This window comes from Eumetopias jubatus, unplaced genomic scaffold (assembly GCF_037043125.1).
Source record: "Eumetopias jubatus isolate StellerSeaLion01/CBP00866 unplaced genomic scaffold, mEumJub1_p1.0 scaffold_2, whole genome shotgun sequence".
NCBI lineage: Eukaryota > Metazoa > Chordata > Mammalia > Carnivora > Otariidae > Eumetopias > Eumetopias jubatus.
Genome location: NW_028274808.1, coordinates 81,223,076 through 81,235,849, shown reverse-complemented (window position 1 = coordinate 81,235,849; position 12,774 = coordinate 81,223,076). Strand labels below are relative to the sequence as shown.

General features: G+C 43.1%; 1 protein-coding gene across 3 annotated transcripts in view; it reads right to left on the bottom strand.

Annotated features, from left to right (window-relative positions):
- ZNF827 (zinc finger protein 827) overlaps positions 1-12,774 on the bottom strand; it is a 171,762-nt gene that overhangs the window by 111,696 nt on the left and 47,292 nt on the right. The gene's annotated exons all lie outside the window — the stretch shown is intronic.

Genomic DNA, 12,774 nt, shown 5'->3' with positions numbered 1-12,774 from the left:
ACCCAGCAAGAAGGTGGCCATCTTCAAGCCAAAAAGAGAAGCCTCAGGAGAAACCAATCCTCCCAACACCTTATCAGACTTCCAGCCTCCAGAACTGTGAGAAGTAAATTTCTTTTGTTCAAGCCACCACATCTTTGGTATTTTGTCATGGCAGCCCAAGCAGACTAGTTACATACCATATAATTTTCTTATTTATTATGTTAACCATTATGATCTGTTCCCCCAACTCAAAGGTAGGCTTCAAGAAGGCAATGATCTTTGTTTTAACACTGATGTACCTTGAGTGCCTAGAACAGTGCCTGGCACATTGCAGGCACTCAATATATATCTATGGCATGAATAAAATATGTTGTCTACAAATTAAGTGACATCTGATGGTGCTTTACTATTACCCGTGGGAAACAAAAACTACGAATCCCAAAATATTCCACCAAAGGCAATCAGAAGTGTTTTTCCTGGATCTGATCCTCAGACTGGGAATAAGGCCTGGAGATAAAAGCTTTGCTATCTACACCATAGCACTTACTGAGGTGTCTGTGATAATTATTCATTTGGACTGTGCCATTACTAAAGGAGGAGTACATTTCAGAAAAGTGCTTAAAATCTGGCCCTTCGGGGTGCCCGGCCAGCTCAGTCAGTACAACATGCAACTACTGATCTCAGGGTCATGAGTTCGAGCCCCACGTTGGGCACAGAGATTACTTTAAAAAAATTAAAAATAAATAAAATAAAATAAAATTTGGCCCTTTGGGGACAGTGCCATCAGAATCTGAACCAAAGAGAATAATGATGGTCTCTGGAGCAATCATCATGTAATTCTGACCTCAGCAAGGAAGGTAGATCCTAAGAGGACTTTGTTTATTTAGCATATTTCTCCCCTTTCAACCATTTCCTGGAGGTGGTGGGGGTGCAGGGTGGCGGGTGTTGCTGGCCACCTCCTAAAGCTTCTCTCGCCCTATGCCTTTCTTCCAGAACCCTTTATAAAACCCTCTTCCAAAAGCATCCTAGTTAGTCACAACAGAATAATTAAGTGGTGTGTTTTCTGTTAAGCCTGAAACTTTGATTCTTTGGGAAGGAATAATAGAAAGTTATGTACTTTTTAAAATGCTTCTGTATCTTTTATTTTAAAACTTTTTAAAATTCTAAGGTGAGGCTAGGAAAGAGATAAGAAACTACTGAAGCCCTAGAAGCAAATCCCAATTTCTAGAGAGAGCAACCTTAAGCTGATGCTCCCTGAAGATATAAGTAGCTTCTAGAAGTATTCGTCACAATAAATGTTACATAAGATTTGAGAAAAAAATTCAGCATTGTTAGTACAACCAGACTTAACAGAACTTCAATAAGACACTTAAAAAAACAAGAGGCAAGCTAGCAAGCTAGCATGTTGCTGGATTATAAATTTGCAGGCATGTCATACCTGGTTTTCGTTCTGACAATGTCAAGAATGACATAAAACTACTAATGTGCTGGGGAAATGTAAATATAGCTAATAACGGATCACAAAAAAACCTGTGGGAAACACTCATTTGCCCAAGTTTTAATTTCCCAAACACTCTGGGTCTAAATATCAGAAATATTTATACTAAAAACAGTGCATAAAGCCTATATTTTAAGATTAATATGACTGAATAATTGTCATAGTTTTTGTTATCTTACTTTTAAAAAACCCATTCTCTTTCTACAGAAAAAGGTGGAATTAAAGATGTTTTCTTTTTTCTTTGGGGAAACTGCTAAGAAAAAAGGAACCAATTACAATTCACAGCCTAGTCTTTACTTCATTCTTACTAACACAAAGATCTGTGCACATATGGAGTTCCATTTGTAAGAGACTTTCCCAGCCCTTACTTTGACTTCTGTTTATGTCTCTTTCAAGTTTCCAGATACTCCACTTTCAACACAAGGAGGAAACCCCACTAATCAAGAGGCCCCTTCTCTGTTTGTTTCAAACATTTTAGGACCTGAGCCACTTTGATTATAAATTATGTATATCTGTGAGTTCACGCACTCAATGGAGCTGGGCTGCCATTTAAAGGAAACAAATCAACTTTTTGAGGATTTATACAGGATGCAAGATAAAGGCTCGTATGGGAAACAAATGGGAAAGCCATTGGGAGAAAATGACTCCAAGTTTCCAATTCTAAATATGGGGAAGGATGAATTAATTGATAAAAAAAAAAAGCCCTCTTTAGAGCAAAGTGTCATCAGTCATGCTGAGATCCCTTTTAAGTACCCCCTCCCCCCAGGATTATTCTATAAACCTCCCTAAAAATAATGCACACACCTAGCATTTGCATAGTTAACATAGATCCTACCATAGATCACAGGAGATAGGTATTACTACTCTCTTCATTTTATGAGTGAGGGAACTAAGGTCCCAAGAGGTTAACAGACCAACCCCTCCCCAATCACAGAGACACAGACTTCAGGGTTTCTGGCTGAAAATGTACCCAGCCTCTCTCCTTTCTCTCCAAGAGCCTTTGAGAGGGATGCTACCCTAAGCAATTGGACTATGGGCTTTGGAAATAAGTGATAGGGAGTGAACCAGCCTTTGTTAGTGAGAAAGGGAAAGGTGGGACATAACCTGGAGGTAAAGGGCAGAAAACGTCCCTTTTCTGTAGGAAGGAGTTTTGTGAAGATCTGACTAAAAAGGTAAAAGAGGAAGAACGGGCCGCACCGTGGCTGTTCTGCTCTGTTCCGTCCGTTCCCTCTGGTAAAGGAAGATGACGCTTTCCTGACATTTAATAAGACAGAGACCTCTTTCAGCTCAGAATCCAGCAATTTTGTGAATGCTGAAATGCTACATGAAAAAGGTAGGCCACTAAGAATGTTATTTCCTACCTCACCCTAAAGCAGAGCCAAAGACTCTTGGACCTGGAAGGGGCCACAGATGGGTGGTTCTCAAACAGTGTTTCCAAAAATCCTAGGATAAGCTTCCGGGGTCCCAACAAATGTTCTGTTTCAAATTTAAGTTTTTAAGATTATTTCAGGCAATCGAAAATTTAATTTAAAAATATGTACCCTCATGTGTGCTCTAATGGAGACCACTAACATTTACTTGGGTTGACAAGTTAATTCAGTTGGTTTCACCTGTAATGCGGTTCCTCCTGTTATCACAGGAGTGCTAGAATTCTAGTAATATGTCATTAATAAGGAGGTGGTTGGCTATGCACTGATCTTTCAAAAAATTTAGGCCTGTGTATGTGTGTCCATGTACAACTGTACAATTGTGGTCCTACCAGAGTCGACATGCATGCCTTAAATCAGGCTTTCTCAACCTCAGCACCACTGACATTCTGGGCAGGATAAATTGCTATGGAGGACTGTCCTGTGCATCATAGGATGTTTAGCAGCATCCCTGGGCTCGCCCCATTAGCTGCCAACAGCACTGCCCCATCATGAAAACAAAAAATCTCTCTAGACACTGCCAGCTGTGTCCTAGGCACACCTGCGGTTGAGAATCACTACCTTCCATTAAATGTCAGGGTGGGTTTAAGTGGAACTGCTTTGGTGAAGCTTCTCATCATGGCGGACAGACCGGCAGACAGATGCAGATATATAGTTCTGTCTGGGTCTATCATTTATAAAGCACTTAATAGGGGCCAGGAAGTATGCTAAGTGTTAACTTGTTTGAATTAATTTATTTGATCCTCACAACAACCCTACTCTTACCCCTATTTTGCAGTTGAGGAATCTGAGACTAGAGAGAGTAAATAAATTTCCAAATACCAGTTAATGGAGCAATACTGAAGTAGTTACTATAGAATGACAGGGGGCTTTACTGCATATTGCTCGTTTTGTGTGCTTCTGATCATATGACAAGGAATGAGAGCAGTTGCTAAATGTTGTCGACTTTGAAGCAAAAACTTTTCATTATTGTGCTCTTCTTTCGAGCAGCTGAATAAATTTAATTAAAGGCATCTTGAGATTACAAGGTGAATTGTTACAAATCTACTCTTCTTTGCTACAACATCCCCGTATAAATGGTATTTCTGGAAACTGTGATCGGCAAAATAAATTTAGAAATATACTAGAGGCTGATGCTGCTATACGACCTCCCCCCATCATAACGCTAATCCCATGTTTTGTGCTTATCAAATAGCAACTTTGCTCTGATTGCTGGATTTTTTGAATAAATAAATACAATAAACGTGAACTTATAAAAAACAAAGTTCCATTAAAATTACACATTTTATATGTTTTATATATTGAGTCGGCACTTAAGATTTTGTTTGGAAAAATGAGTTTATCGTTTAAAAAAACGAAGTGAAAACCATTATTGTTTTTACTTCTCTCATTTCGCGATAAGTAAACACAGGCTCAGAGAATGATACGACCTGTTTAAAATCACACAGTTCATTGATGATGGAACCGGAATCGGAGCTCAACTTCCCATATTACAAATAACTACACAAGTTCCCTTGTAAGTCTATGTAAATACGTATGATCTGGCAGGACCGGGGGGTTATCTGACAACCTGATGCACTTTAGGTGAGAAAAAACATAAATTGCCTTCTAAATTATAAGGAAAGCCAAGATGTAATTAAATAATAATTAGAGTAGAGCATTGCTTTTAGATGTTAAGCATATTATATTCAAATAGAATGTTTAAAACATTAGCTAAATAATTTTTAAATCTTGCTCTCTAATAAGGTAACCTACTTAACTTGCCTTAAGTAGTTTTATAATTAGTGTTTGGTGAAGTTTGAACCATCTCCTATTTCTCATTAATCCCCACCTGGGCTAATCTTCGGCCACATTTCAGTATCAATGTCCTCCAATCAGGACCACACAGGTCCCTGAACACAGCTACCATCACTGTATACACAGTGACAAAGGGAAAACAAAACAGGGCAGGATCAGGGGTAATAACAATGAGCGGTGTCTCCAGAACTGTAAAATAAATAAATAAGGTTTTCCTCCGTGAACTAAACTAGCAAAATCAACACATAATGAGCAAAAGTCACTATCTGCAGCAATCCGCTTAACAGACAGGATATCTCCCTTGTCAAAAGCAGGAAGGACAAGTCCTGGAAAACCAATCAAGTCATGAGTAAATGCGAAAGAAAGCTGTATTTTAAATTCATTCTATTAACACGTACAACGAATGAAATGTATGAACAGCAGTGAAGTGATTTGTATGTATGAACAGCATGAAGTGATTTGAGACTAGAAAAAAGAAAACCTAAAGATTGGATAATATATTTCCAACACTTTTCAGGGAAGTTGGTGACCATCTGCCCCAAATGACATCTCCTCTTGATTGTTACACTTGTCATTTTAAATTACCATGCCGACATTCTGGTTTATACATCAGTTTTTAAATGATTTTTGTCATTGTGGAACACCCAGAGAGCCTGAAGAACTCTTGAGCTGTGGTAGGCTATAAAATGGCTGTAACAGGGGTCGCCTGGCTGGCTCAGCCGGTAGAGAATGCGACTCTTGATCTTGGAGTTGTGAGTTCAAGCCCCATATTGGGCGTAGGGCTTAGGTAAAAAAAAAAAAAAAAGCCATAACAATTCCCCTCCCTGAAGCCCCACCCCTTTGTAATGTGATTTCCCAGCTCCTCCCATCAAGAGGTGGCGTACATTTTCCCACTCCCTGAATCTTGGCTGGAGTTGTGGCTTGCTTTGGTCCATAGAAGGTGGTGGAAATGATGTTGGGCCTCAGTCTAGCCTCCAGAGGCCTCGTGCACTTCTGCTCTCTCCTTTGGAACCCTGCCCGGCTGTCATATGAATGAGCCTGGGCTAGCCCACTGAAGATGAGAGACCATAGAGAACAGGGAGAAGCCATCCCTAGCTGAGGCTAACCTAGACCAGTCTGCCCCTAGCCCATGTGGAAACGGATTTGAGATTTATGCCTGGAGAGACCCAAAGAAGCACCCTATGCTTCTTGGCCCAAAATGCCAGTCCACAAATTCATAAGCTCAATCAATGGCTATTAATTTAAGCTGCTAAACTGTGGAGTGGTTTGTTACTTAACTAACAGTGTGACAGACTCCAGTTCCTAGACTAGGCCCTCCAAGCTGAGGGCTTGGAACATGGGACATGAGAAGACATCAAGGGACTCTGCCATCAAGGTGCCCTTTGAACAGCCTGCTTACTTTCCACAGACCACCACTCTCCTTCATCTTCTTTCTTATAGCACTAAGGAGCCACTTGCAAATTTTAAGTGAAGTAATATCACAACCTCAGACAACCTGACTTCCAGAATATGACTAAAAGCTTATCTTTTTTATAATCCATCATGGAATGCACTGTGGATGGCATAAAGATAAAGATGTTACAAAAGAAACATTATCTGCCACCCCGCATACACACCATAGCTACCTGAAATAGCTCAAGAGACCAGACTAATCATACACAAGGAATAGAATGAACTATGCAATAATACAACCACCAGTCTGGGTGATAAAGACTCTAAATATCACTGGAATTCACAGGGGGTGAGAGAGTTGTCAGTAAAGACCAGACTAATAGGAAAAGGTTTTACTGAAGCAGTGGGAACCAAAATATTCTTTGAAGAATGACCAGCATTTGCATAGGGCCAAACAGTCGGAGAGGGTGTCACGGGAATGGGCCCCAACATTGCTAGAAATTCCCTACAAAGATACAGAACCGCTTGTGGGTCACAGGAGCCTGAAAACAGTTCATTTAGTTTTAAGAACATTACTCCTCTTTTTCGAAAAGTTCTGATTTCCCCCCATTTTACCTAACAAGAGGAAGCTGCATGGAACTCCACAGTTCAAATGACCAGACCCCCGGAACGACATGAGTAAAGGCAGAGAAACAGTGATGAGAGGGTGTGGGTTCGAGCTGGTGAAGACGGTAAACATTTTTCTGGAGAGCGGTGAGGATACAGTTCCTCTGGAAGAATGAGCCAGGCAGGGGCAGAGCCTGATACAAGAGGTATCAGAAGAAGAGTCCATTAGAATGCGTTGGAGGGCCTGAGGGGGACGCTGGGGTGGAGAAGGCACCAGGGAGGGAGCTAAAGAGGCAAGCTGCTAGGTGTGAGCTGACGGCCAGGAGAGGCTGCATCAGAGGGCTGGATTATAGATATATTTTCAAGATACAACAAATTTAACCAGATTAGTGACCGAATTAGCATGCATTAGAAATGATGCCATGGTTTGAAGCCAAGGAAAATAAACAGTGAAGTAGACGGAGGTCAAAAGACAGTTCGCTCAACTGAGAAAAAAAAATTAAGTAATAGCTAATTAAGTGGTCATGAGCCAAGGTTGTGCAGCTCGGCAGAGATGAATCTTTGCTCTCTCCCTTGTGGCTATAACCTTTGAAGCCTCAACTTCCTCATCTGTAAAATAGGTTTAATATTAGTGACCCCTTCGGGCTTTTAAGAGGGTTAAATGAGAAATTACATGAAGCTGTGGGCACAGCGCCCGGCTTGCTATAGACACATTTGATTAGTAAGTGGTAAGAGTAGTAACAAACAGCAATAAGTAGAAGAAAATATACTAATGAGGGAAGGAAGGAAATGACTTGGATTCAGGTTTGCAGGAACATAGACTCTGATAAATCTTCCCAGGGATCTGTCAAGATCAAAAATTATTCTCAGCCCAATTCTAGAACGAGGTGTACTCTATCCAACATGGCGAGGAAAAAAGATCTGAATTCCAGTCATGACCTTTTTACAGCTAATCTCGTTGAGTCTTGGTCTTTGTCTACATGCTTGTCATGAGGCAATGTATCTGGAAATATGCCATACGCTGTAAAGCCCTACGGAACTATTAGTTGGCCTTACTGTTATTACTATTTGCACTAAGTAATTCCTGAAAAGCCTAAAAGAATTAATGCAACTTTCAATGGTGTCTAACATACAGCATTCAGAGAATGGCTCCATGCTGGGGACTCTTAACTCCGCACCAGCACACCAGGGCAAAGAACAGAGCCAAGTTCAGTCGCGCTGCCTCCTTATTTTGTGATCTGGGGTACAGGCAGCCTGGGGGAGGAGGGAATGTTGGAACCAGGCCCCCTGGATTAGAATCCCAGTTCCGCCACTTATCAGCAGCACAAACTTGGGCAAGTCTCTTAACCTCTGTTTTCTCGGTTTCCATCTGTAAACTGGGAATGCTAATCCTAACGTGACACCGAGTAAGCACTATATCCATATGAGTGATTGTTAAGGAAAAATAACCAGCAGTGAGTAGATGTCACCGAGGGCCCCCAGAAGTTTCAGTACAGGGGTGTACACCCCCAGGCCCCATTGTCCCACTCCTTTTGTGACTCAGATCAGTCCCTGTCTCAGGGAGTAGCAAGTCATTGAAAAACAGGAGTCACACTCCCTCTCCTATGAATCGCCACTGGGGTCAATAAAATCCAGGATTTCAAAAGGGCATTCAGGCTTGCCCGCATGGATAAGGCCCTAAAGGCTGCTTCCGACACCAGGAATTCCAGTCACGTGATCAGTGCGTGCCCATCATGAGAAAAGCAGGGCAGGGTTAGAAAGACGGGCACCTGGCTGGTTCAGTCAGGGGAGCATGCAACTCTTGATCTCGGGGTGGTAAGTTTGAGGCCCATGTTGGGTGTGGAGATTACTTAAAAAAATAAAATAAAATGTTTAAAAAAACAGTAAGAATAAGATAAAATAGAGGGGCCAACTGAAGGCGTAAAGGGAGGTTGTTAAAAATAAAACCACTGGGGAAGGTACATTTAGGGAAGGGAAGTGGGAGCCCCTGGCTACTGGCATGGGAGTCTTACGGCATGACTGGCTGGCATTTACTTACAAGAAGGCTCATGTGGAAAGATGCTGTACTGAAAGCCAGTCAGAGCCCCAGCCCCCAGGCAATATGGGCTACCTGGTTTACAGCGCATCTTATCCCTCCTTCTCCAGCGGCCAAACAAAGGCTTCACCGGATAGGGCAGCTGCCATTTACAGACTCACTCTATTGTAACTGCAGATGCAGAAAACTGTGTGAAATAGATGGAAGCTGAAGAACAAAGGCCCGCAGGAAACTGCAAGACAGCACACAAACACGGTTCCCAACTCACCTGTCTTGGCCCAAGAAAGCCACTGCTGTGTTACAGCACAGCTCCTAATAAATCAGAAACGGTTCGGCCTGTACCCATTTGTAAGTCACTCCTTTAAAAATGCCATCTCTTCTAGTTAAAATTATTTTGGACTTCATTTTACAAAATTAATATAATGTGGGAGACAGTATGAATTTTTTTTTTTTTTTTTTTGCCAGCTTCCAAATTAAAAATAGTTGAAATGACTTGTATCTTTTATTTTGGAAAACCAGGGACAAAAAGATATTCCCAGCCTACAACGGAGGCGCCAAGTTTCTGTCAACTGCTTGGTTACAATGTGGAGAGTTAGAATTAAATTTTCTATCTTGAAAAGCGTAGCTTTGAGGAAGAGAGATGATGTAAAGGCCGTTGCAAGCAACTTTTAGTCAGGCATCTGATGATGACACTCCCAGCCCCTTGATGTTCTAGATGAGTCTTGAGACTTTCTGGTTCTAACGGGAGAACACACTAAGATGCTTCTTCTAATTCTCCTGTCATGAGGCCCCACAAGGAAAAACAAGGGGCTCAGTGGCCATGACTCAACCAGGCCTCTTATTCATGTCAACCTTGACCTATGGTGAATGCCTCAGACTCATCTCACACCACCCACTAGGCCCCTTTTCATGGTCTGAAATAGAAAGTAAGGAAGGAGAGCTGTACTGAAAAAAACAAAAACAAAACCCCAAAGTACCACACCACCACAGCTGTACTGAAAAAACTGTATCAGGTACCAAGTGCGTACTCCACATCAGCGGGCCTCAGTCCCAGCTGCGTATGAGAATCATTGAGGATTTTAAAGAAAATGCCAATCACTAGGCACTAGGCCCTTTCCTAGACCAATGAAATCCTAACTTCTGGGAATGGGGCTGGGCCCCTGACATTTTTAAGGAACTCCCCAGGTAAGCATAATGTGCCGCTGAATTTACACTTGCTGCTAGTTACGAGAGAGAAGGCTCAGAAGCAGCCGGAACTTAGGTGCTCCACGGCTGAGTGCCTCCCCCACCCCCATGCCCCGGTCATGTGACCACTGGATCACCTGCTCTGACATTCCACCATCCGCCCCGGGGTCTTCTGGCTCCCAAGAAAGAAATATGCAAATACACAGGGCTGCAGCCCTCCAAGGCCTGCCTGCAAGGCTGAAACCCTGAGCGAAGTTTACAAAATTATTTTTTCCATCAGCCCAGAACGCCAGCAGCCGGGGCTTCCTCATCCTCTTCCCTGAATCAACTCCGGTGCTGAGCCTGGGAGCCTCGGCTCTCGGGGAGCACCATCAATCTTGAAGGACTACAGAATGTTAAGTGTGGGCTCAGCAGAGGAATAGTTGATAGATCGGGGAAGGGGTTTGATTTCACAATCACACAGACTGGGAAAAACCTTAAAACGGAGGTTGGGGGGTGGGTGGGTGGGAGAAGGATTTAGAGTCTGTTGAAAACAGCATTCTACCGGCGATTTTTTAATCCCACTGGGTTCCATGAAGTCATCTCGATGCTTAGTTTTAGTCGAAGGAGCAAGAAAGACTTCCCTTAATAACCAAGCAAGAAAGAATCAAGTGTTTTCCGTCTCTCTCTTTGGGAAACAAGTAGGTATGTGCACGCTTGAATCTGTCACTGTGCTCCAATTCTGCAGTCATGTGGCTGGCACAGAGATTCGCAGACTTGGTGCCCACAAACAGCTGCACCCTACGGTCCCAGCAGGTGCACGCACAGAGCCCAGCTCAAAAATTCATTGCAAGAACAATGGCGCCGTTATGACGCCGAGGGACAAGGCCTGATACTAAGCACATACTGTACTGCAGCTGAGGATGGCAAGAGCTAGAAACTCAGCCACAGCTCCCTGGGATCTGGCCTTTGGGTCCCAGGATCATATTCAGACACGGCCACGTAGAGCACCCCAGTGACAGCAGCTATAAATGATAAGGCCTGACCAACCAGAGAGTTGGTGGAAATTAAAGAAGAAAAAAAAAATCCCTCCAGAAAATGTATTCCTTTCCTTTTAACATATCTTCTCCTCCTGTGGGCTGCACCGCCACAGTCACCAAGTTTACATTTACATCCAAATATGCACACACAAAAAAAATTACCGATGCATCTCACTCCCCGGTGACTTTGTAACAGGTTGCTAGGTAACAGTGCATACAAGTCAGGTTTCAGGACCTCTACTAAGCCACCAGAAAATAGCTGCATGGGCCTTTTGCATAAATAGTGTGCATTTGTTATCTGTTTTCTTATGCCAATTGATCAGTCAGTAAATACTCCCACTGCCAAACTGTAAACAAGTCCCATCAATAACTAACTGAGAAAACAGATCACAGTGTGAGGCTTTGGTGCAGTCTTTCACCCCAACCTACCCGACTGGCTTCTCTTGAGTCTCTCCTGCTTGCAGTGCGGGCTCTCAGCAGGCCTTATCTATGCTCCCTGAGATTGGGTCGGGAGCTAATTACAGCCTGAGCCCAGCAGGAGTAGTGTATCATACACCAAGTAATCTTATCCGAAGACCAATCCTTCCTTCATCCTCTCTCCCCTTCCTCCAGATTTAAAAACTTCTTACAGTCCTGGAGCAAAGGCAGTAACCCCATACTAAGAGCTACTCACCGTCCCTCCCCTCCCCCCCCTTAGTCTCCCCTGGTCTGTTAAGTAAGGAAACATCCCATGATTAAACCACACCAGTTGAATACACCATTTGTATTCCCTCCCTTGGGAGTGCACTAGAAGAGCCCAGAAAAGGAGCCCTTTTTGCTACAATACTGCTGAGAGAGACCATCCAGGAAAAATCAGAGATGCACACCCTGCACGCCCCCTCCCCTGCCGGAGGTGAAGCCTAAAGGATCAGCAGCAAAAGGAAAACTAGAATCATGCATTTCCCCACATTTTCAAAAATGTTTAAATATAAAACTCGAAGACTCTACAAGCACATTTTCCCCTAGATTGGGGTGGGAGAAGGTAGGCGGAGGGGTGGAGAGGAGGAGAGGAGAGAGCCACCCTCCCATGTTCTTCAAGGCCACAGGGAGATCCACTTCGCTTCCCGTGATCTGACCATTTCCAGCGCAGGACTCTGCACTCACGCTGTGGGTTGGCGGGTTGGAGCTCCTGGCTGTTAACATTTCCTGCCCCAGTTGACTCCCCAGGTCATTTCTGACACCTCATTTCCTGTCCCCTACCTTTCCTCATTTCTTCCAACTCATGTTGTGTGCTCCTGAGGGGCAAAGATCTAGGGTGCTGGGGACATTCCAAGAGACCTGACTGAAGTGTCACTGAGCAAAGGGACTCCCAAGCGAGTGAAGCTGAACCTCTAATTCACCTGGCAATGACATTTAGTGAAATGCGACTCACAGTCCATTTAAAGGAAGGCGGTGACCAATTATTCTCCATTTAAAAGGGTATTGTCAATCTCCAAAGAGCTGAAATGGCATTTGGAAATCATCGTGGGGACTGCCATCTTCACTGAAAGACAGAACCAACTCTCAGCCGACCTTTCCCCACCCACCGCATCTCTTTTACAATTTAAAATCATACTTTTAAAAATGTAACATGTAGCAGCACAATCCCATGTCATGTTTTATCATTCCCAAACAGTCAGGAAAAACAGCGCTCCCTCAGGATTGCCACACCCCCTATTCAACTCCACAACTTAATCAGAGAAATTGGGGGAAAAATAGAGGACAAAAACAAAAAGAAACACCATGTGTAATCTGATGATGAACGTGAGGTCAATTAATAATAAATTTTTATAACATATTTCATCTTCTTTCCAAAAG